This window comes from Myotis myotis, unplaced genomic scaffold (genome assembly GCF_014108235.1).
Source record: "Myotis myotis isolate mMyoMyo1 unplaced genomic scaffold, mMyoMyo1.p scaffold_m19_p_6, whole genome shotgun sequence".
In the NCBI taxonomy this organism is placed as follows: Eukaryota; Metazoa; Chordata; class Mammalia; order Chiroptera; family Vespertilionidae; genus Myotis; species Myotis myotis.
The window spans coordinates 68,229,222-68,253,241 of record NW_023416368.1 but is presented as its reverse complement, the minus strand read 5'-3'; the positions used below and the strand labels follow the sequence as shown (position 1 = coordinate 68,253,241).

Below are 24,020 nucleotides of genomic sequence, written 5' to 3'. Positions count from 1 at the left end.
TAGCCTTTTAGTGATACATAGAGTTGATAAGCTTAAGAAGATTATCTGTAAATTTGTAATCAGTTTTACAGAGGGATACTAATAAAGCACCAGTCATTTTAATAGTGAGTTATATACATTATCTCATTTAATCTTCACAACAAACCTGTGACACAGAGATACTTATTTCTATTTTAGAGATGAGGAAACTAAATCATTTATAAAAGGCCTAAAGGCCCAGTGCATGAATTCATACATGGGTGGGGTCCACCTGGCCCACCCCGATTGGGCCAGATAGGGGCCAGGCCAGCAGTGGGGAGGGGGCCCTGTGGGAGGTCAGCCAGCCCCGCCCCTGATGGGTGGACAATTGGGTGCAGGGCTGGCCAGGGGAGGGGCCACAAGAAGTTGGCAGGCCGGCCTCGCCCCAGATTGGGCTGGTTGGCTGGCCACAGTGTGTGTCATAGCGACCGGTTGTTCCTGTTGTTCTGGTCATTCAGGTTGCTTGGCTTTTATATATATATATAGATAAGAGACACTTTGTAAATTGCATCACTATTATTCTTTAAACCCAAATAGAAGCATATTGTCAGTAAGAACCTGATAATTCTTAGGAAACTAATTCCTTAAATACAGGCTACTCTCACTCATAGAAAGCCAATGTAGCCACCTGTAATAAGTAACTTATGAGATACAAAATCCTCACCTCCCAAGACAATGTACACATTTACTGGTACAATACAGCGCTGTTAGAATACAGTGTTTACTATCTATCTGGCTTCATAGATCCAAGCTGAAAGTTGTTAAGGATGGTTCTTTATGTTTATGTTGCATAGTGCAGTATATAAAAAGAAAATTCCAATATGTTTAACTTCTATCAACTCTATGTATCACTAAAAGGCTATAGTAAACGTACTTGTTCTCCTCTATACCTTTATTTAGCTGATATACCTTAGAACGACTGAAAGAAAAGAGTGTGAGCACTGTCATTCTCATAGTCTAGTTGAACAAAACCCAAATCTAGGGAGTTAGTAATTAGAGCTGTGATTAGAACTCCAACTATGCTACACTTTTCAATGAACCAATTCTTCCAAAGTGTATCTCCTTTAGCTCAGCATTTCTAATCTATGAACCAGTAATAGGTATTTTGTAAAACAAACAACTTGGGGAGAATTGTAATGCTGTATTCATAGAGAGTCACAGTGCACATTAATATAATAGAAGGCTTGAAGTAAAGATGCATTGTATTTAAAAGGGCAATTCCTATAGATTATCTACCCTTAAAATTTTTCCCAAAGGTCGTAGTTTGAGAAATGTTATTCTAGTCCTTTTGCACAGAATAGATAGGAATATTGGTGTTTGAAATCAAAGGAGTCTATAATATAAGCTTTATGACAGTAGGCTTTTTTCCCCCCTGTGTTCCTAAAATAGTGCCTGGAACATAAGTAAGACTAAAAGCATCTGTGAGAGGAATAATTAGAATATATTTTCTTGATAAAGTCAATTTTCCTTGTTACACAACATTTGGCAGGATAGAGAATAGGCAGTTCTTTGGTTTCCATTTTTTTTTTTCATGGTTAACAGCTAATGGAACCTAACATTCTGACTGTGCCAAAAAGGTAGGCTAAAATATTTGAAGCCGTATTTCTTGACATCACTCAACCTTTGCTTATTTGTGTTACCATTGCAGTTAAAAGGGCAAATAAACATAGTGTACAGTTAGCAGACTAGAATCAAAAGTCCACCAATCTTAATGCCCAAGGATATCTCTGATTCTTACAGTAGCCACTTAATAGTCTGTCACTGAAACTTTTCCCGAGCCCTCTTTCAATATTTCTTGCTGTATCGTCACACACACACACACTGAGTGGCCAGATTATTATGACCACCTGACATTTGTAGCCAAATTAGCTGTACACTGTATCGTATGGGATATGGAAGCCGAAGGCCTATTCGAACACCTTTGCTGTCTGTAGTTACCAAGATAAAACATCTCCGATTTGCACAGGAACACAAGGATTGGACATTTGAGCATTGGAAAAGAGTCATGAGGTCAAATGAATCATGTTTCCAGTTGCATCATGCAGATGGCAGAGTGAGAATTTGGCAGAAATAGCATGAAAGCATGCACCCCACATGCATGAGTACAACCCTTCAAGCTGGTTGGGGCAGTGTTATGGTTTGGGGCATGTTTTCCTGGCATGATTTGGGCCCTTTAATTCATGTGGAACAACATCTGAATAGCACAACATACCTAAGTATCATTGCTGATCAAGTTCATCCTATCATGTTGATGGCGTATCCCAATGGAGATGGCTTCTTCCAACAAGACAATACGCCATGCCACAGTGCTCATATTGTTCAGGAGTGCTTTCAAGAACATGAGGGAGACTTTACCTTGCTTAGGTGGCCCCCACAATCACCAGATCTCAATCCAATTGAGCATTTGTGGGATGAAGCTAAAAGAGCCATCAGGCAGCTGGTTCCACAACCATCAAATCTCACAGAACTGGACAGTGCTATTCATCAGGCATGGTGTCAGATTCCTCGCATCACCTTTCAACATCTCGTGGAGTCAATGCCAAGAAGAATCGCTGCAGTATTAAAGGCAAAAGGTGGCCCAAGGAAGCATGATGGGGTGTTCCAACAGGCCTTCGGCTTCCATATCCCTTACGATGCAGTGTACGGCTAATTTGCCTACAAACGTCAGGTGGTCATAATAATCTGGCCACTCAGTTTTTCCATCCTCTACAAACGATTATTACTTTGGAGTCAGTTGTTTTTCTGTGAAAGCAACATCAGCAAATTGATTCTCCTAACAGATTCTCTATTTTTTTCTCTATTCTAACAATCTGAAAGAACCAAAGTGCTAAGGGCACATGTTTTAGTTGGTACTGGGCTAAAGATTTCCTTCTTTTTTTCCGACTTCAGTCTCACAGGATAACTCATTTAAATGAAATTTCTAAAATGAAAAGTAGAATAGAAAATGATATTGGCTAAGTTATGTAACTCCAAACAGTTAACAAGAGAAACTTTGCCCCCAAAATATGAAAATCACCTTCTTTATCATTTTAATACAATTTGTTAGTTCTGTCTTTGAATTGTCCTTATATTTTCTAGCATGCAACTTTTCAATTATTTTTTATTGAATTTATTGGGACAGCATGAAACTTTTTAATGACTTTTTTATTCTTAAGAAGAATGATTTCTGGATATAAGTTTTTTGGGGGAAAATTACTAAAAAATTAAATTTATGTAATCTTCATTAACTCTAAGCCAAAAGCATGCTGAAGAATCTTAGTCTTGATTTGTTCTCGAGTTTAGAAGACATGATAAAAACATTTCCCCTTCTCATTGAAAAATTAGGACAAATGGATAAGTTGCCTGCGCTATATTTTTGGTAAGTTATTGAAGCTTAATTTTTTTATGTGTTAGAATTTTTTTTTATTTGTTTCATTCATATAAAGTGGGTAGAAGTAAAGAAACATTTACTATTTTGGTGTATATAAAAATATAGCTGATTTTAATTGTAAAGCAATAATAATGTTTCTAGTTCAACCCTTATACAATTATTTGTGCCTATTACCCTTTTAATTCCTTGACTTCTGATTTCTTAATGTTTTTAAGCCTTGTTAATTTCTTATAGATAACCATCATTACTTGAATATGTGCCTTTGAAACATTCCTTTAGCAATCAAATTTTGTATTCATACACATATGTAAGAGCTCATAAAATGCTTACAATTTATTGATATGTTGATTTTACACTTATAGGTAGGAAAACTAAAGTACAGAGCCATTCCTGAACACTATGTGCTATAACACCAAAAGCTGGAGTAGATTTTAAGCATCTAGCTTTGATAAGGAAAACTGAAGTAGAACGCGTTAAGTAGGTAACACTTTGTACCCTGGATTAGCTCTGGCAATAACTTTGGCATGAGAACAGAAAAAAATATTTTAGCCAAGATAACTTTTAATTATGGAAGCTTTGTATAAGATAAATTCCCAGCACCTTAATCCAATGGTAATATTAAATTATATACATAGACAAACATATTTGCATGTAGATATTGTAAATATCCTATATAATAAAGAGATAATATGCAAATTGACCATCATGCCGTCTCACAAGATGGCCGCCCTCATGTGGCCACAAAATGGCTGTCAGGGGAGGGCAGTTGTGGGTGATCAGGCCTGCAGGGGAGTGCAGTTTGGGACAACTGTGCCTGCAGGGGAGGGAGGGCAGTTGGGGGGGGACCAAGCCTGCAGGGGAGGGCAGTTGGAAGTGACCAGGCCTGCAGGGGAGGGCAGTTGGGAGCAACCAGGCCTGCAGGGGAGGGCAGTTGGAAGTGACCAGGCCTGCAGGGGAGGGCAGTTGGGGGCAACTAGTCCTGCAGGAGAGAGCAGTTGGGGGCGATTTGGACAGGAGGGGAGGGCAGTTGGGGGCAACTAGTCCTGCAGGAGAGAGCAGTTGGGGGTGATTGGGACAGCAGGGGAGAGCAATTGGGGGTGACCAGGCCTGCAGGGGAGGGCAGTTTGGAGTGACCAGGCCTGCAGGGGAGGGCAGTTGGGGGTGACCAGGCCTGCAGGGGAGGGCAGTTGGGGGTGACCAGGCTTGCAGGGGAGGGCAGTTGGGGGCGACTGGTTCTGCAGGAGAGAGCAGTTTGGGGTGATTGGGACAGCACGGGAGGGCAGTTGGGAGCATCTGGGCCTGCAGGGAAGGGCAGTTCTGGGGGACCAGGCCAGCAGGGGAGGCCAGTTAGGGGTGACCAGGTTGGCAGGGGATGGCATTTGGGGACAACCGGGCCAGCAGGGGAGGGCAGTTGGGGGTGGTCGGACTTGCAGGGGAGCAGTTAGGCATCGATCAGGCTGGCAGGGGAGTGGTTAGGGGGTGATCAGGCTGGCAGGCATGCGAGCAGTTGGGAACCAGCAGTCCCAGATTGTGAGAGGGATGTCCGACTGCTGGTTTAGGCCCGATACCAGCAGTCGGACATCTCCCACAGGTATCGGGCCTAAACCAGCAGTCAGACATCCCCCAAGGGATCCCAGATTGGAGAGGGTGCAGGCTGGGCTGAGGGACACCATCCCACCTCCCCAGTACACAAATTTTATGCGCTGGGCCTCTAGTGTTCAATAATAGCACTAAAGCCAAAGATGTATTGTTACACATTCAAATGTCCATCCATGTTGCTGGGAGGGAAGTAAAACCGAATGATGATAGACATAAAATGATAGTATGACAGTGAATACAAATTTTCAGAAGTGTAAGAAAATTTCTCCTTCCTCTTTTGTGATCCGGACAAAGTAAATAAATGAGGTATTCTGCCAATATGTGACAATATTTACCTCCATCACTTTCTAATCACTTTCTAGTCCAGAATATACCTAGGTCTTTCTTACTGGTTCACTGTAGCTCAGCAGCACTAGAACATTGAGCTCTGTGTGTGAGACAGTTGGTCTAGGGCAGTGGTCGGCAAACCATGGCTCGCAAGCCACATGCGGCTCTTTGGCCCCTTGAGTGTGGCTCTTCCACAAAATACCACATGCGGGCTCACACGTACAGTGCGATTGAAACTTTGTGGCCCATTCTCAGAAGTCGGTTTTTGGCCTGGGCTAATCTATTTTGAAGAAGTGGCATTAGAAGAAGTAGGGGTACATTTGCTGAGATTGACCCCTCAGATTGAGGATGTTTTTAGCAAAGGCCAGCTTAGGAGTACCCTAATTAAGTTAATAACAATGTACCTACCTATATAGTTTAAGTTTAAAAAATTTGGCTCTCAAAAGAAATTTCAATCGTTGTACTGTTGATATTTGACTCTGTTGACTAATGAGTTTGCCGGCCACTGGTCTAGAGCCAAGTTGGGTCAGCCAAACTTCCATAATCTGGACTCTGGAAGAAATACAGACTGCTGGCATGGTGCACGTTTAGTGTCTAGTGCCCATGTAAAGCATTTTGTAGTAGTTTGCTGTTATTATTTTTGCCTTGCTTACATAACAAATTTTCTTCCTATGTATATTAGACTGTGACTCTCCTTTCTTTTTTAAATTGAGATATAATTAACATATGACTATCCTAGTCTTTATTTCTCCAATGTGCTGAACATTACTTTGAATAAAGCACTTTTGATGTTTCTCTTGAAATTATCAGGTTTTCTTTGATTACAAAATCTGCATTATTAACTGGTACACCTGGTAAGCCCCAGCTCTGTCCTACTTTAGCTATGTGATGTCTGGGAAATGACTTAATGTCTTTGAGCATTATCTGAAAATGCAGATAGTAATAACTAATTCATTAGGTTGTGATGTGAATTAAGTGAAATAATTTCTGTAAAACACTTAACTCAGTACTAGAAAATATGATTGGTTCAGGCCCCAACTACTAGACTTTCTTTTACATTGAACTTGGGCACAGATAATCAGAGGGATTGAGAAAGGGAAATTATTTCTAGACTGGATGCCCAGTGCACGAATTCATGCACCAGTCGGGTCCCTCTGCCTGGCCCTCAGGATTGGGCTGAAACCAGCTCTCCAACATCCCCCGAGGGGTCCTGGATTGCGAGAGGGAGGGCACAGGCCAGGCCGAGGGACCCCACCAGTGCACGATCTGGGCCAGGGAGGGATGCAGTTGGTTGGTCAGCTGAGGAGGGACTGCGGGAGGGCTCCAAGGTGTGTCTGGCACATCTCACTCAGTCCCAATCAGCAGACCCCAGCAGCAAGCTAACCTACCAGTCGGAGCATCTGCCCGCTGGTGGTCAGTGCACATCATAGTGAGCAGTTGAGCAGCCTTAGCATATCATTAGCATACTACTCCTTGATAGATTAAATGACTGACCGGAGAACCGGACATTTAGCATATTAGGCTTTTATTATGTAGGATGACCTAAGTTGGTTTGTTTGTTGCTTTAAATCAGTAGGATAAAAACATTTTATGCCATCATGTAAGATATAATTTTCAATCAGCAATACATTAACTTGTATTGCTATGAACAGGGGGGCAAATTTAGCAAAGTGATGAAAAAACAAACAAACAAACAAACAAACAAACATGGGCTCTGGAGGGAATTACCTGGGTTCTAATCCCAAACCAATCATTCACTAGGCTGTGTGACCCTGGATAAGTTTTTAAAATTTCCTCTGGAATCTACTTCCTCATCTGCAAAACAGAGATAATAATAGTACTTTCCTCATAAGGTCAGAGTGGAGATTAAATAAGTTAATACAGTTCAGTGACATAGAACAGTGCCTGGAACTTGGTAAGCGTTCTGTAATAGTTTGCTGTTATTATTTTTTACCTTGCTTATATTCCAAATTTTCTTACCATGTATATTAGACTGTAACTATCCTCTCTTTTTTAAATTGAGATATAATTAACATATGACTTTACTAGTCTTTATTTCTCCAATGGCTTATTTTATCTTAATTAACTAAACAACATTCTTTTTCAAAGCCTGATTTCTGAACATGGTAGTAAATCCATGTCCTTACAAGTAATCTATAATAATAAAAGTGTAATATGCTAATTAGACTGAACAGCCGAACGACCTTCCAGACGTCATTCTAGACGTCCTTCTGGATGAAGCTGCGGCAGCAGGGGCCGAGGCAGAGGCGGTTAGGGGTGATCAGGCAGGCAGGCGAGCAGTAAGGGGCAATCAGGCAGGTAGGCGAGTGGTTAGGGGCTATCAGGCAGGCAGGTGAGTGGTTAGGGGCAATGAAGCCAGCAGGGGAGGGCAGTTAGGGGCAATCAGGCCAGCAGAGGAGGGCAGTTAGGGGGCGATCAGGCCGGCATGGGAGCAGTTAGGGCTATCAGGCTGACAGACAGAGGTGGTTAGGGGTGATCAGGGAGGGAGGCAGGCGAGCAGTTAGGAGCCAGCAGTCCCGGATTGTGAGAGGCATGTCCAACTGCCAGTTTAGGCCCAATCCCACAGGGATCCCTGCGGGATCAGGCATAAACTGGCAGTCGGACATCCCCTGAAGGGTCCCGGATTTTGAGAGGGTACAGGCTGCGTTGAGGGACCCTCCTCCCTTGCACAAATTTTGTGCACCTGGCCTCTAGTGTTGTATAAAAATTCCTTGGTAGACCCATCATATAATAAGTGCAGTATAACTTAAAGCAACATGATGTATTATACTGTAATGTTTTAATTTAACTGGAAGCCAGAGATCATATGTAGTTTTCTGTAAGTAAGGTTTAATGTTTTGAAACACAAATATATAAATTTTATGAGCTAATAGAACTTCAAACTCGTGTCTCAATTGTATTTTTACATCTGGTGAGTTATATTTTTAAAAAATCTTTTGCAAGTATAATCCACAATTTCTAATCTTTACAAAAGTTTGCTCCTTTTGTGATTCTTAACACCAATCTAGTATGCTTTCAATTCATTTTATGTGTTATCTAATTTGGAAAGACTATAATATTCCTGTAACCTTTCTTTTTGGAATGAAAGAAAAATTGAGGCATCTTCTAAATTATATTGTAACTTCAGGCAAACTGATGTTATATTTTTAGCTTTAAAAAAAAGTCCTTCCAGTGCTGCACTGTTTTGTTATTATTTTAAGATACACATTACACTCTTTTTGTTTTAAGTATTCGTACACAAGGAGGGGGTCCCTCAGCCCGGACTGTACCCTCTCACAGTCTGGGACCACTGTCTCCTAACTGCTGACCTGCCTGCCTGCCTGATCACCCCTAACTGCTCGCCTGCCTGCCTGATTGCCCCTAACCATTCTGCCTGCCTGCCTGATCACCCCTAACTGCTTGCCTGCCTGCCTGATTGCCCCTAACCGCCTCTGCTTAGGCCTCCGCCACCGCGCTTCATCCAGAAGGACATCCAAAATAATGCCCGGGAGGTCATTAGGCTGTCCTATCTACTTAGCATATTATGCTTTTATTATTACAGATATATTGATTCCAGAGAGGAAGGGAGAGGAAGAGGGAGAGAGAGATAAAAGCATCAATGATGAGAGAGAATCATTGATTGGCTGCTCCCTGCATGTCCCCTGGGCAGGTGCCCTCATTGGGAATCAAACCATGACCTCCTGCTTCATAGGTAAATGCTCAACCACTGAGCCATGCAGGCTGGGCTTTCCTTCTGCTTTTTTATGGACCTTGGTGCTTCCTCTGAGTGGCCCTCCCCAGGGAACTGTGAATAACAGCTGCCAAACTCTTTCTGGCCTCTCTCTCTCTCTCTTGATCTGCACTTGTCTTCATCATACCTCGCCCAGGTATGGTGGAAGCAGTTTACCATGCACTTCCACATTTATCAACAGAGCCCATTTCCAGGAGCATCTGAGGTTGAAACATGGTATCAGTGGTCTTTCACTGGGTCCCTGTCCAGCTCCCAAATAATTATTTCTTCTTCTTATAAAAAGTTCTGCTCTTTTGAAGCTCTTGACATTCGAGTTGACCATCCCCTATCCTACCTCTTTAATCAATACTTTGGATCCAGTTGGACTCTTGGTTCTCTTCTTTACCCCAAGTCCTGCCATTATCCTGGGTGACCATAGCACACATTTGTTTATTTATTTCACACTGTGGCATATTGCTTCATATTCATTATTTGACTTATGTCTATGTACCTTAACCTCTATTCATCTCCAACACCCTGGTTCTATAGCTACACTTGGATGTTCTGCCCTCACAAAATCCTAAATTAAAATGTGAATCAATTATACATTGTTAGATAGCAAATCACTCCAGAACTTAAAGGCTTAAAGCAATACATGCACACATAGTATGTTTTTATTCAGACCATTAAAAATGATCATCACTGATTTTAAAGCCCTGAAACAAAGTGTCCTCTACTCCAGATCAGCTCTTGTCTGTGAATTTTCAAATCTTTATATCCGTTTATCAGTGGTTTAACTTCTCCACACTTTAAATGCTCATGCTTTAAAATGGTCATATCCTTTGATCTATCCTCACCTACTCTTCTTTGAGGACATATGTGATATCATGTTCATCCCAACATTATTTATAACTAGAGGCCCAGTGCACAAAAATTTGTGCATTCAGGAGGGCCCCTCAGCCCAGCCTGTGCCCTCTCAAAGTCTGGGACCCCTCAGGGATGACCACCTGATGGCTTAGGTCCGCTCCCCGGGGGTTTGGGCCTAAGCTGGCAATCAGACATCCCTCTGGCAGCCCGGCAGCCCTTGGGGGATGTCCACTTACCAGCGGGGAGCAGGCCTAGTTGCATTCGGATATCCTTAGCACTGCTGAGGAGGCGGGAGAGGCTCCCACCACCACCGCTGCACTGTCAGCTGTCAGCTTGGCTTGTGGCTGAGCAGACCTCCCCCTGTGGGAGCACACTGACCACCAGGGGGAAGCTCCTACATTGAGCATCTGCCCTCTGGTGGTCAGTGTGTGTCATAGTGACCAGTCATTCCCAGTCACTCTGCTGTTAGGGTCAATTTGCATATTACCCCTTTATTATATAGGATAGAGGCCTGGTGTATGGGTGGTGGCTAGCTGGTTTGCCCTGAAGGATGTCCCGGATCAGGGTGGGGGTCCAACTGGGGTGCCTGGCCAGCCTGGGTGAGGGGCTGATGACTGTTTGCAGGCTGGCCACAGCCCCTTCATGGTGGGGGTCCCTGCTGGGGTGCCTGGCCAGCCTGGGTGAGGGCCTGATGGCTGTTTTCAGGGTGGCCACGGCCCCTAGCCACCCAGGCTCCCAGTGGAGGCTGGCTGGAAGCAGGTATATGGGGTTTATTTATCTTAATTGAAACTTTGTTGCCTTTTGCGGAGGCCACAGCTGACCAGGGCAGGCGGGAAGCTTGGCTTCCTCCATCACCGGGGCAACCAAGCCTCCAGCTTGCTCCAGCTCCGTGGCTGCCGGCCGCCATCTTGGTTGGATTAATTTGCATATAGTTGCTCTCATTGGCTGGTGGGCATGACTTGGGCATGGCAAAGGTACGGTCAGTTAGCATCTTTGTCCTTTATTAGTGTAGATAGCAAAAATTTTAGAGTAACCTAAATCTCCAATGGTTAAGCAACTCATGGAATTTTAAAGTGATCATAGAAAGTGATGTTTATAAAATGTTCATAATAGCATAGAAAAACTCACTATAAAATGATAATGGAAAGAAGAAGAAACCATTTGTATTTATAATATGAATGAATTATAAAAAATGTAAGCATCCTTTTTATGGCAGAAGATTTTAAAGTTTTAAATTGAGTTAATATAAAGTGAAATAAAGGCTTGACTGAATGAGACAGTTTATTTTTTTAAAATATTTGGTCACTAGAGGAGAAAGGCCAATATACCACAATAATTAGATATCTAAAAATGGCTTTGAGCCCGGCTGGTGTGACTCAGTGGTTGAACCTCAACCAATTAACCAGGAGGTCAAGGTTCCATTCCTGGTTAGGACACATGCCCGGGTTGTGGGCTCAATCCCCAATGTGGGGCAGGCAGGAGGCAGCCCATCAATGATCTCTCTCATCATTGATGTTTCTATCTCTCTCTCCCTCTTCCTTCCTCTCTGAAATCAATTTTAAAAAAGTAAAAATAAAAATGACTTGAGACTTATTTGAACTAACTCAAAAATACTGGCCTTTTGTTTCTTTTAAAGTTTGTAGTTTACATTGCATGCTTCATAAAGATACTTAGTGAGGGACTGTCAAAGTTTCAAGTGGAGTGGTCACTGCCAGACAAGTAGGGGCAGCTGTATAACGATTTCAGAAGCTGCTTATCAGAGGAAAAAGGAAGTCTAATGCGGAAGGGTGTGCTGTTTACAGAAAACAAATGAGGGGAGAGTATGGGGAAGGAGGAAATCAGCTGTTGGATGAAAGTGGGATTTAAGTATTTTTAAAATGTCAACCGTTGGAGACAGTTGCTCTGCCACACAAAATTCTGAGGTCTGGTCACTGTCTACTTCTGTTGGACTAACAATTTGCTCGGCACTATTTTGAGAAAGAATTTTCACAGAACTGGCATATCTTTAGCCCCCTACGTTTCCTCTCATTGACTAATCAACATGTGTTGAAAAGCCTGTGGTGGAAATATCACAGACCCAGTGTGCTCATTTTAACTTTATACCTGCATCTTTGAAAATTTTTATTGCCACTTTGGTTGATGAATAATTATTATTTCACTAAGTGTTATCTCACAATGACATTTCATTAAATATTCTTAATGCTGATGTTATTGCAGGTACCCCCCATTTCCTCCTTTTGCCCATCTCCACCTACCTCTGCCTCCCCCTCCCTTGTGCATCTGTGATTTTTAAAAAATATATATTTTATTGATTTTTTACAGAGAGGAAGGGATAGGGAGAGAGAGTCAGAAACATTGATGAGAGAGAAACACCTATCAGCTGCCTCCTGCACACCCCCTACTGGGGCTGTGTCCGCAGCCAAGGTACATGTCCTTGACCGGAATCGAACCCGGGACCCTTCAGTCCACAGGCCGACGCTCTATCCACTGAGCCAAACTGGTCAGGGATGCATCTGTGATTTTTGTTTGAATGTTTTATTTGTTTCTGCAGGAGGAAGAGGTAAGTAAATTATTGCTGACATAATTACTTTTTCATGGGTATTCATATAAATGTATTATCATGTTTCCTTATGATTTGTAAATTTAATATTGCGGTTATGACCATAAATTCAAACCTAATCAAATTTAGTAGAGAATGAACTCTTTTTACAATGAAAGATGTTGGTATTATATTTTTTAGAAAGCATGCAGCAATTGTGGCTTTAAAAATCTATTCTGTCTAGATTTTTGGAAAAATAAGTCATATGGAAATTCCTTACAAAGCTACATGTCAAGTAAGCTTCTGAAACAACTGTCACAATCAAAACAATATAGCATGAGCTTGCTTCACTCTTGACAAATAATTTTCAGGAATTTAACTATAAGGCCTAATTACATATGACTTAATGCAGTAAGGGATGATTATCCTTACTGCTTCCTCATTTAATAGTCCAATTTGGTATGTTCCTGAACCTGAAATGAGTGAATGACTTCTGACAGTGCATTATCACAACCTTAATACTCTGGGGCCCATTAAGGCCCTCATATCTAATACTCAATGTTATTAAAATTATTGGCTCCATCCTATTGGCTAAGTAATTTGCTATTATATAAATGACTAGTACAGTAGTCTCCCCTTTTCTGCAATTTCACTTTCTGTGATTTTAGTTACCCATGGTCAACTGTGGTCCAAAAAATTAAAAAGAGAATTCTAGAAATAAACAATTCATGAATTTTTAATTGTTCACCTAAAAATGGTGATGAAATCTGAAGTCATTCTGCTCAGTCCTGGAGTCACCCCACCTTCTAGTTATTACAAAGTCTGCCTCCCACAGTTCCACCTTGTTCTCTTGGCTCCTGAGGTAAAGCCTGTGTAGTCCTTCATGGTGTTTGGGCTCCTCCTGCTCTGGGCTGTGAGTTATGTGACTAAAAAACTGCTATAAAACACATCTGGCCAGCATCAGGTGTCATGTGTTTGGCCATCTCCATACCGATAGGGCAGGAATCACTCCCTCACCAATGGGGTGTAAGGAGGCATATCAGATAGAGGGTTCTAAAAAGAGAGGAAATGCTAATAGGTAAATTAGAGGAAATGTCGAAGTGTCTTTTAATAGGGACTTGATGTGCTCAGTTTTTTATGCTAAAAGGTAACTCTGACAGCAGAGTGGACAATGGAGTAGAGCAGGGGCCCTCAAACTTTTTAAACAGGGGGCCAGTTCACTGTCCCTCAGACTGTTGGAGGGCTGGACTATAGTTTAAAAAAAAAACTATGAACGAATTCCTATGCACACTGCACATATCTTATTTTGAAGTAAAAAAAACAAAACGGGAACAAATACAATATTTGTATTTGCATGTGGCCCGTGGGCCGTAGTTTGAAGACCCCTGGAATAGAGGGGCAGACTGGAGTCAGGAAGGGAATAGGCTGCTTCCGTAATCTAGGTGGGAAATGATGACGCTTGCTCCAGCCTTTAAAAAATGGGAGAAGAGATTCTCGTTTCCATAAGTGTTAGGAATTCAAGTTCACTGGGATTTAAGGGAGATGAACAATGGTCCCCAGGTTTCTAATTTATCAGTTGTTATGCGATGGTGCCAGTAATGCAGATAGAAGAGGTAGGAAGAGAAATAGATTTAAAGAAGAAACCAAGGGAGAAGAGGCTGGTTGGAAAAGAGATTGGTTAAAAATGTTTTAAATATTTCAGAGAAAGAAGTAAGTAAATCATAGACCAAACAAGCATTGCTTGGCAATATCAGTCCCTGGATCATCATTGGTGGTCTTTGATGGAACAGTTTCAGAGCAGATCTGGACTAAAGGGGCCTGAGGGTTTGGAGTAGGGTGAAGAAGTGTAGACCATGGCCATAGACCACTAAAGGGTACTGTGTGAAAAAGAGAAGGGATGACACAGAGCAGGGGATCATATTTGTAAGTGGTTTCTTTGTTTTGTTTTGTTTTTTTATTGATTAAGGTATTACATATGTGTCCTTATCTCCCCATTCCCCCCCAGACCCTCACTCATGCCCTCACCCCCCTGGTGTCTGTGTCCATTGGTTATGCTTATATGCTTGCATACAGGTCCTTTGGTTGAACTCTACCCCTTACCCCCACCCTCCCCTACCTTCCCTCTGAGGTTTGAGCATCTGATCAATGCTTCTCTGTCTCTGGATCTGATTTTGTTCATCAGCTTATGTTGTTCATTATAATCCACAAATGAGTGGGATCATGTGATACTTGTCTTTCTCTGATTGACTTATTTTAAAGTGGAAGTGACTTGAGTCTTTCAGTTGAATGAACAATACATTCTAGTTGACAGGGTGAAGTTGAAGATACAACATACTGAAGAATAATGGACTGAGATGCTTGAGGAGGAGCCAAATCCAGATTATAGGGTGTTAGTTATGTTGTGTGTGGGTGGCCCCTGGTGTATTCTTCCCAGACTCTGCATAGGGATGTTGTATGGAGTTATCATAAAATTAAGAGAGAATTTAAAAAAGAGAACTTCTATTAGAAATAACTTGAGGCAAATATAAAGTTCTGTAGGGTTGTAACCATTATTGGAAAATATTCCAAAAGCTTGGGGGAAAATAAAAAAAAAGGCATGAGATGTATTTGTAAATAGTTTGATAGGACACAAACTGTGACATTTCTCTGTGTTCAAAGGCAAAAAAAAGAAAAAAAAAAAAGAAAAAAGAAAGAAAGATAGAGGACAGTTTATAGGCTCAAGCAGTTGAACATGTTAATTAGGGAAAGGTTGAATTGTTGACTCATGGCTGTCATTCTGATAAGAAAAACATCTAGGAGTCCCAAGAGGCTGAAGTGCAGGAAGTAAAAGGAAGGAGTCTGAAAAGTAGAAATAGAGTTTGTGATGATAAAAATTTGGACAAACTCCAGGGTGTGTTCAGGGGGTAGTTTATTGAAATGGAAAAGAAAATCTAGACTAGAGATTTCGTGTGTTGGTTAAATATATGGGGGTCAGAAATTGAAAAGATTGAGTCAATATTTATTGTTTTCACTTCTCATTAAAAATTGAAACCAGCATATAAGCATTATGTACACTAAAAAATTAACATCTCAATAATTAACTAAAAAAGAAAGCAAAACAAAATTATTAGTCCTGTTTTTGTTGTTGTTCATCCTCACCCAATGATATTGTTGTTTTCAGTGATTTTTAGAGAGAGTGGGAGGAAGCGGCAGAGACAGAGAGAAACATCGATGTGAGAGACACATTGCTTGGTTGTGTTGCCTCCTGCAGGCACCCTGATTGGTTTGGGGATTGAGCCTGCAACTGAGGTACATGAGCTTGACTGGAATCGAACCCTCAACCATTCCGTCAGTGGGCTGATGCTCTAAACCAGGGGTGGGCAAACTTTTTGACTCGAGGGCCACAATGGGTTCTTAAACTGGACCGGAGGGCCGGAACAAAAGCATGGATGGAGTGTTTGTGTGAACTAATATTAATTCAAAGTAAACATCATTACATAAAAGGGTACGATCATTTTTTTTTTTTTTAGTTTTATTCATTTCAAACGAGCCGGATCCGGCCCACGGGTCGTAGTTTGCCCACGGCTGCTCTAAACTCTGAGCCAAATCAGCTAGGGCTATTTGTCCATTTGTGAAAAACTTTCAGTTATAGAATATGAAGCATTTGTCTGAGATCATGTAATAGAAAAGACCATAGATAGACCTTTGGGTTAGATCAGGTTTTGAATCTTGGCAGCATTTATTAGTTATGTTACCCCTCTAAGCCTTCTTTTGTGTCATCTATAAAATGACAAAAATAAAAGCATACCCATCATGAAATTGCTACTTTTGTTATCTGCTGCTATCAGTTTGCTCTATTAATTCACGATAGTGTATTTGTTTCCTATTGCTGCACTTACAACAAACTCTGGCTTAAAACAACACAAACTGAATCTCTTACAATTCTGAAGGTCAGATATCCAAAATCAGTCTCACTGGACTGAAGTCAAGGTGTCAACAGAGCTGGCTCCTTCTGGAGGCTCTACAAGAGAATCCGTTTCCTTGCCGCTGCCAGCTTCTAGAGACCCCCGACTCCTTACATTGTGGCCCCTGCCTCCATCTTCAAAGCCATCGCATTCTGTCATTGACTTCTGTCCTCACATTGCCTTCCCTGACCCTTTACTCCCACCTCCCTCTTATAAGGACCCTTTGAGTCCACTTGGGCAACCCATCCTCATCTCCATCTCAAATCCTGAATTTGGTTTATTCTGCAAAGTACCTTCTGCTGTGAAAGCTAACATGTTCACAGATTCCAGGAATTAGGACACTGACTTCTTGGCAGGAGGGGGTGAGAGGACATTATTCAGCTTACCACAGGCAAGTGCGTTAGAGAAGTTCGTGAGGGATGGATATGAATGTAGTGTAACTTTAGTCCAGCCCTGTGTCAAGTTCTAAGTTCCTTTCTTTTCTTTCTCAATGTCATCATCAACAAACAGCCCAAATTTGCAAATGGATAAATGAAAGCATGATAGATGTGAAAAATGGCCATCCTCTCCAACCCCACCTTTTTATTTTAACAACTTGACTCTCTGCCCTGGCCAGTGAGTTCAGTGGTTAGAACATTAGCCACCTCCCCGAAGGGCTGTGGGTTCCATTCCCAGGCGAGGGGATGTACCTGAGCTGCAGGTTTGATCTCAGACTGGTTGGAGGTTCCAGTGAGTACGGGAGGCAACCAATCCATGTGTCTCTCTCACCTTTCTCTCTCTCTCTCTCTCTCTCTCTCTCTCTCTCTCTCTCTCTCTCTCTCTCAAATCAATGGGAAAAAATCCTCCAGTGAGGATTAACAACAACAACAAAACCAACAACAACCAAGCATCTTGGCTCACCAATTTAGAACCAGAAAGTATGCCATTCACTGTGCTCTCTCTTCTCTGTTTTCCCTGTGGAACAAGTGCCTATACCTCTGCACTTACCATTTCTGCAGACAAAGCAGCGGTGGCTTCCCACTGTTGCTAAAATACTCAAAACTCACTGCTGTTCCCACATCCCACTTGCTGGAATTCTCATCTATTTGTACATTTATAGCATTCATGAAATTTAGGACACTAGAAAGAGAGGCTAGTGTTGAGACACAAATTGCAACCATCAACAGGCAGACATTAAGTGAAAATTACATCGATTAAGACAGAAATAAAAGTTAAGCATGTTGCATTTTCAATTTATTTTTTAATTGTGTTTCTTGGCTCAGGAAAGTTCCCAATATAGTTCACCCAGAACAGTAATCATCAGCTTCTCATAATAGATGCTTCATGGATGGTTATGCACTGTTTTTTTTTTTTGTTTTTTTTTGGATAAAGGTGGAGCAGCAAGACCCCCACATCTGATGGCGGAGTTTCAGATTCCAATGTCTTATGTTTCATCGTTTCCAAATTCCACCTTTGCTTGATTTTACCTTGCTTAAGATGTCCCAGCTGCTTTGTCTCCTTTCCCTGTATTTATGTATAAATTCCGAAGAATGCATTTTGCCTCTGCTATCTTTCACACGGCTCAGATGGAAGGGAAAGACGCTAAAACCCACTCTCCCTAATCTATCTCCCCATTCCTGATGCTGAGAAACGAAACTTAAATGCCTCTGAGGTGAGAAGGGAAAACGAAACTTACTCCATAGTTGTTAAAGGAGTGGCCTAGGCGGCTCCACTCAGCTCAAAGCCCTGAGCCTCTTTGGGGCTCTGCCTACGGTCCCCTCTCTGTCACTCCCTTTCCGGGGGACGCGCCAACCAGCGGCTCTTTGGACGCAGCAGGTCCCAGGTTTTCGAGTCCGGGGTGAGGAATGGGTGGTACCGGAGGTGGGGCGGGGGCCACGTAGGGCTGGAGGTGGTGTGTGTTTCAAGGGGTGTCCCTGAGAAGGGACCTGGAGCAGAGATGTCCCGCGGGGGTCCTAGGTCTCCCATCAAAGGGGGAGGTGGCCCTGGAGCACCTCTCCGGCTCGCGCGTGCACTGGTGCGAGTGCAGGGAGGTGTGGGTGCCTCCGGGCTCCCTCCCCAGGCGGCGGCAGACTGGCTTTGCTGGCTGGGGATGCAAGGGTGGGAGAGAAGCAGAGGAAAGGGTGATGGGCGTGGAGGTCTGAAGTCTGAAGGAGAGGGGAGAGTATCAGGCATTTAAGGGGTTCTCTTCTCAGAAACTGTGCTGGGATGGAGGCATTGAGGACACCATGTGATGTCACATCTTAGCACAGCCCAAAACAAAAACAAAACCCTAGAGGTTGACAGCAGCTAGCAGCCTCGTCCTCTGTGCAGAATCTCAGGCAGGCCCAACTCCAAACTTGCAGAATTAGAGTCTACATTTTAATAAAATCTCCCGGGTGACTCCTATGCACAGATTTCAGTGGCTTAACATAATAACAATCTATTTCTTATATAAAAGTTAAAAGGATGTATTCATGGTCAAGGGGCATGTATTTTCTATTGCTGCATTGGAAATGATCACAAATTTAGTGGTTTAAGTCAATAGAAATTTATTATTTTATAGTTTCCATGGATTAGAAGTCCTGGCCTGGGGTAACTGAGTCATATATATATATATATATATATATATATATATATATATATATATGCTCAAATCAATGGGAAAAATATGCTCAAATCAATGGGAAAAAATCCTCCAGTGAGGATTAACAACAACAACAAATATATATATAATTGCAGAGAGGAAGGAAGAGGGAGGGATAGGAACATCAATGATGAGAGAGAATCATTGATGGGCTGCCTCCTGCACACCCCACACTGGGGATTGAGCCCCAATCGGGGCATGTGCCCTAACCAGGAATCGAATGGTGACTTCCTGGTTCATAGGCCAATGCTCAACCACTGAGCCACACCCGCTGGGCTTAACTGAATCTTTTACCCACCATCTCACCAGGTTGAAATGGAGGTGTCTTCTGGGGCTGTCATCTCATCAAGGCTCTGGGTGCTCATTCAGGTTGTTGGAAGAATCCAAGTCCTTACACCTGTGGGATTGGGGTTCCCTGTTTTCTTGAAAGCTGTTGGCTGGGGATTACTCTCAACCTTTAGATTCCACCCTCAGGTCCTAGGCATATGGCCCCCTCACAACAGGGTGGTTTATCTCTTCCAAGCCAGCAGGAGAACCTCTCCCCTGTCTGCTCTGATAAGAGTCTTACATAATGTAAACTAATCATGGGAGAGGCTAGCCATTAAATTCACAGGTCCTGCCCACACTCAGGAGAGGGCTTATAGATTGGGGTAGCTGGAGTCATGGAGCCCGTCTTAAAACTTGGCCCATTGCTGGTCAGCTCTTCTCCAGTGTTTCAAGAACTTGACCCCTTCCATCAGATGGCTCCACCATTTCCCACGCCTTCTTATCCAGATTGGGCCATCTCCCCCACCCCCAATACATATGCACAATTTCACTCTTTTTTTCCCTTCTTGCCTTCTCTCTTTTTAAGATTCTTCAAATCAGAATTCAGATAAGGTGCTGACACTGCTGTCATTGGATAAGTCTCTAAGTTTGTTATAATCTCTTTCATCCTCTTATAATTTATTTGTTAATAAGTGGGTTCCTCCCTCACCCAGTCTTATAGAGAGTCTTCTAGATATCATTTAACATGCTCTGTCTTATAAATGTTTTGTGGTTGCTACTAGAGCTTTGGTCAAATTCAGGTTTGTTTATGCATGCATGTATGTATATATTTTCTAGAGTATTCAGTAATGGTGCAGTTGTCCTATATGGAAGCAGATATTTGCCTCTATATTTTTCTGCTATCACCTGAAAATACTAAGATGTATTAATTCATTATGAGTTGTAAAATTATGATATTCCATCATTCCATCTCTGTATTTTCTGGGTTACCTCCAGCTACTGAAAATGAAACTTCCTACATATATTGGTTGGTAACCCAATGGTGTGATACTTATAGGAAAGGCAAGTTAGCTTCTTGATATCAGATACCCTTATTTTTTTTTTTTTTAATATATTTTATTGATTTTTTACAGAGAGGAAGGGAGAGAGATAGAGAGTTAGAAACATCGATGAGAGAGAAACATCGATCAGCTGCCTCCTGCACACCCCCGACTGGGGATGTGCCCGCAACCCAGGTACATGCCCCTGACCGGAATCGAACCTGGGACCTTTCAGTCTGCAGGCCGACGCTCTATCCACTGAGCCAAACCGGTTTCGGCCCCTTATTTTTTTATATATTAACTTTAGATGTTATTTACAGATATTTTGCAATAAAAATGAGGAATTTAGTATACTTCTTTTTCTACTATTCATCCCTTTCCTAACTTCTTGTGATTTGTTTCTATGTTGAATCAAATATGGAAAACCAGTAAATAGTAGTTACAGAATTATGATTATGTACACATTAATCATTGTAGAAACAGTCTACAAATATAGTAGGCTGGGAGATATAGTACTAGATCATTAAGACAACCATTTAAAATAGATATTGTTAACCTAAAGATATTGTTCCAAAGTGCGAGGAAATAAGCATTTATTTGAGATCAATAAGAAGAGCTATTTGGGAAGAATTCATATAGGCAGAACCCCAATTATGTTCTGATTAGGAAACAAAGGCAAAGGTATTTATGAGAAAGGAAAGAGGAACCATTACGTCAATAGAAGAGTGGCATTTCTATTGGTGCAGATGACATAACATAGTGGCTCTAATTCCAAACAGTCTTTAAAAATTTTAGTCTGGTAGTCATAATATCTGCTTTCTTGTTATCTTTGCAAAAAGTTCTTTGGGATGCAGTGTTGCTTTAGGCCTAGTCTAAAGCTTTTTTTTTTTTTTTTTTGCCCTGTTTTAACAGTCCAACTGTTTGAGGTATAAGATGTGCAGAGCAGTTCTTCTGGCATGGCAGCTCCAGCTCCATTTATTATTCTTTTACATTCGCCACTCCGCCTTTGATTAAGATATTTCCTTCAAAGTGTCACTGATCCATCAGAAAATAGCATTGATCAGTTATTTAAAGCGTCATTGGTTCTTTGTTTTCAGGTGGCTCATTTTGAGTATGTCATGTCATTGTTGGTTCCTCATCACCAGGAAGGCTCATTCCTGGTATGGCAGGTCCCATGTAGCAGAGAAGTGGTTTTCTTTTTCTTTGGAACCTTAGGCCACATTTGAGCAATAAGAGCACCAGAAAAAAGGGAAGGCTTTTCCATCATTTTTCTTTAAGGGCAAACATTTTCTGTAGTTCCTTGAAGTTTCTCATCTGAAGTCTCATAGGACTGAGTAGTCATTTCAGAACACTAAGCAACCCTTATCTAAGTGTGCCTATACCATCAAACTATGCAAATAAAGTTTTATAACAGCAAACATTTCTATAATTCCTGGTCAAGGGCACATACCTGGGTTGTGGGGTCACTCCCCACAACTGGTCGGGGCGTGTTCAGAAGGCAACCAGTCAATGTATCTCTCTCACATTGATGTTTCTCTCTCTTTCTCTCTCCTCCCCTCCCTTCCTTCCACTCTCTGAAAAGCGATGGAAAAAATATCCTCAGGTGAAGATTAACAACAACAGCAAAAAGATGATGTCCAATGTTTAGTTCCTTTCCCAGTCAAAAATTAAAGGGAATAAAAGAAAACAATAATTCTTAAAGTGTGGGCTTGCCCTCATATTATTTATCAGATATGAAGGAGTTAAAGTAAGGAAATAAGGGAAATATGAAGATATAAGTGATACAGGTCTAGTCTGGAATCTTATGGTTAGTTGTTCACAACAGCTGTCATCTGCTTCATTTCCAAGTAATTTTAAAATTCCAAATCCTATATTGGTTGAGCCCTCAAATTAGGTATAAGCAATTTCTTTAAATTGGGAAACATGCCCTAGCTGGTTTTGCTCAGTGGATAGAGTCTCGGCCTGAGGACTTAAGGGTCCCAGGTTCTATTCTGGTCAAGGGCATGTACCTGGGTTGCAGGCTCAATCTCCAGCCCCGGTCCTAGTGTGCAGAAGGCAACCAATTGATGTGTCTCTCTCACATCAATGTTTCTCTCTCACTCTGTGTCTCTCTCCCTCCCTTCCACTCTCTCTAAAAATTAATGAAAAAATATCCTCAGGTCAGGATTAAAAAAATAATAATAAATTGGGAAACATGAATCCAAGAGTCAACATCTCTAAATTTGTGCAAACATTAAGATTACCTGAAATTTTAGAGGGATCAGGTGGGAAGGAAAATATATTTTTTAAATAAATGTTTTTATTCTATTTACAAATGTCTAATTTATCAAATTGCTGTAGGTCAGAGGTATCTTAGGAGAGATAAGACAAAGATTAAAAAAACAGTGATATTGCATATAAAATAATAAAATTATTATAATTCTTATCAGTTCATTTAGCCCCATGTTATTAATTCTTATTGATCTTTATCTTTTTGTTAGCAGTTTTATGCATCCAGTTTTCCCTTAGAGTTGTGTAAATTTTATCTATTCCAGTGCTAATGTTTTAATGTTTTTAGTTATTAGAAACCTGCATTTTACAGTTTGTCAAGGTTTTTTTTTTAATGAATCTTTGAAGATGAGACACATTTGTAGGAATACTTTTTCCTCCAGAGTATCAGAATAAAATAGTAATTTTCTATAAATGATAAAAGACTAAAACATGGCTACAATTAAAAATCTGGTGAGAGTTCATATTCATACATATATAAATGATACAATTGACTTAGTTATCCATTCAAAACTTAGTTTAACCATATATTAATTATTTGTTTAAGTTCCTGTCTCCATGAACCTTCTACAACTTCCATCAACCTTCTGGAACATACATAATACCTTTCACTTTTTGACCTATCATTTTTTTTTCTTATTTTGAAACAAACATTTTACTTTAGAACAAAATTACTTCCCTTTTTCTTTCTTCACACACACAACCCCAACAAAAACCAACAGACAAAAAAAAAAAAAACCCAAATAGCTAAAATAACCCTTCAGATATCTTTATAACTTCCTTATCTCAAAAGATCATTTTTTTTTCTCTCAACAAAAGAGAATCTTCATGCTTCCTATTTTCTTCTATTAAAAACATACATCTTACATTTTATATACAGTCACTTCATTTTATCATTATTGTTTTTAGTAGGTTTGTAAAAACATAGCTCTTTTACAAACCAGCTTTGGTAAGGGAAGTTATATAGCAGTTTGTTTGGGTTTTTTCCCCCCTTCTGTCTCTGTGAGCAATGATTTGCTCAGTTTCTTGGTGTTTACATTTCAAAGGCATGATAAAATTTATAACTTTCAGAGAAAGAAATACTCTATGCTAATTGGCATTAGTTACTTGACTATGCTTCCTGTGTGTTTAACATACCAAATAAACCTAATTAGCTTATTTTTCCCTTTTTATGAGGAGAGATAAATTTTCTTTAAAATGTTTCAGGAGCCTCTGGAACATCCCAAAGTCATTATTTAGAACATTTGATCTTGGGAAGTTGTCAAAAACATCAAAAGTTTTAAAACATTTGGTCAAATAAAATCACATGTCATTGTGGAACAACACATAATGAAATAATACTTAATTATTCATTATTCAAAGTGACAATAAAACATTTCAAAGACAAATACAGAAGGTTGCATAGTTGTAAAATTTAGCTCTTTTAAT

At 41.0% G+C, this 24,020-nt stretch overlaps 1 protein-coding gene across 4 annotated transcripts in view; it reads left to right on the top strand.

The window, feature by feature from the left end:
- The first annotated feature begins 18,152 nt into the window (after positions 1–18,152).
- The window catches only part of LOC118658976 (probable ATP-dependent RNA helicase DDX60), a 102,166-nt gene continuing 96,298 nt past the window's right edge, over positions 18,153–24,020 (top strand). For 3 of the 4 annotated variants that reach the window (XM_036314865.1, XM_036314863.1, XM_036314867.1), the window contains exon 1: positions 18,153–18,231. The gene's annotated coding sequence lies outside the window, so the exon portion shown is untranslated. The remainder of the gene's footprint in view (positions 18,232–24,020) is intronic. The other variant, XM_036314866.1, reaches the window with a different exon arrangement.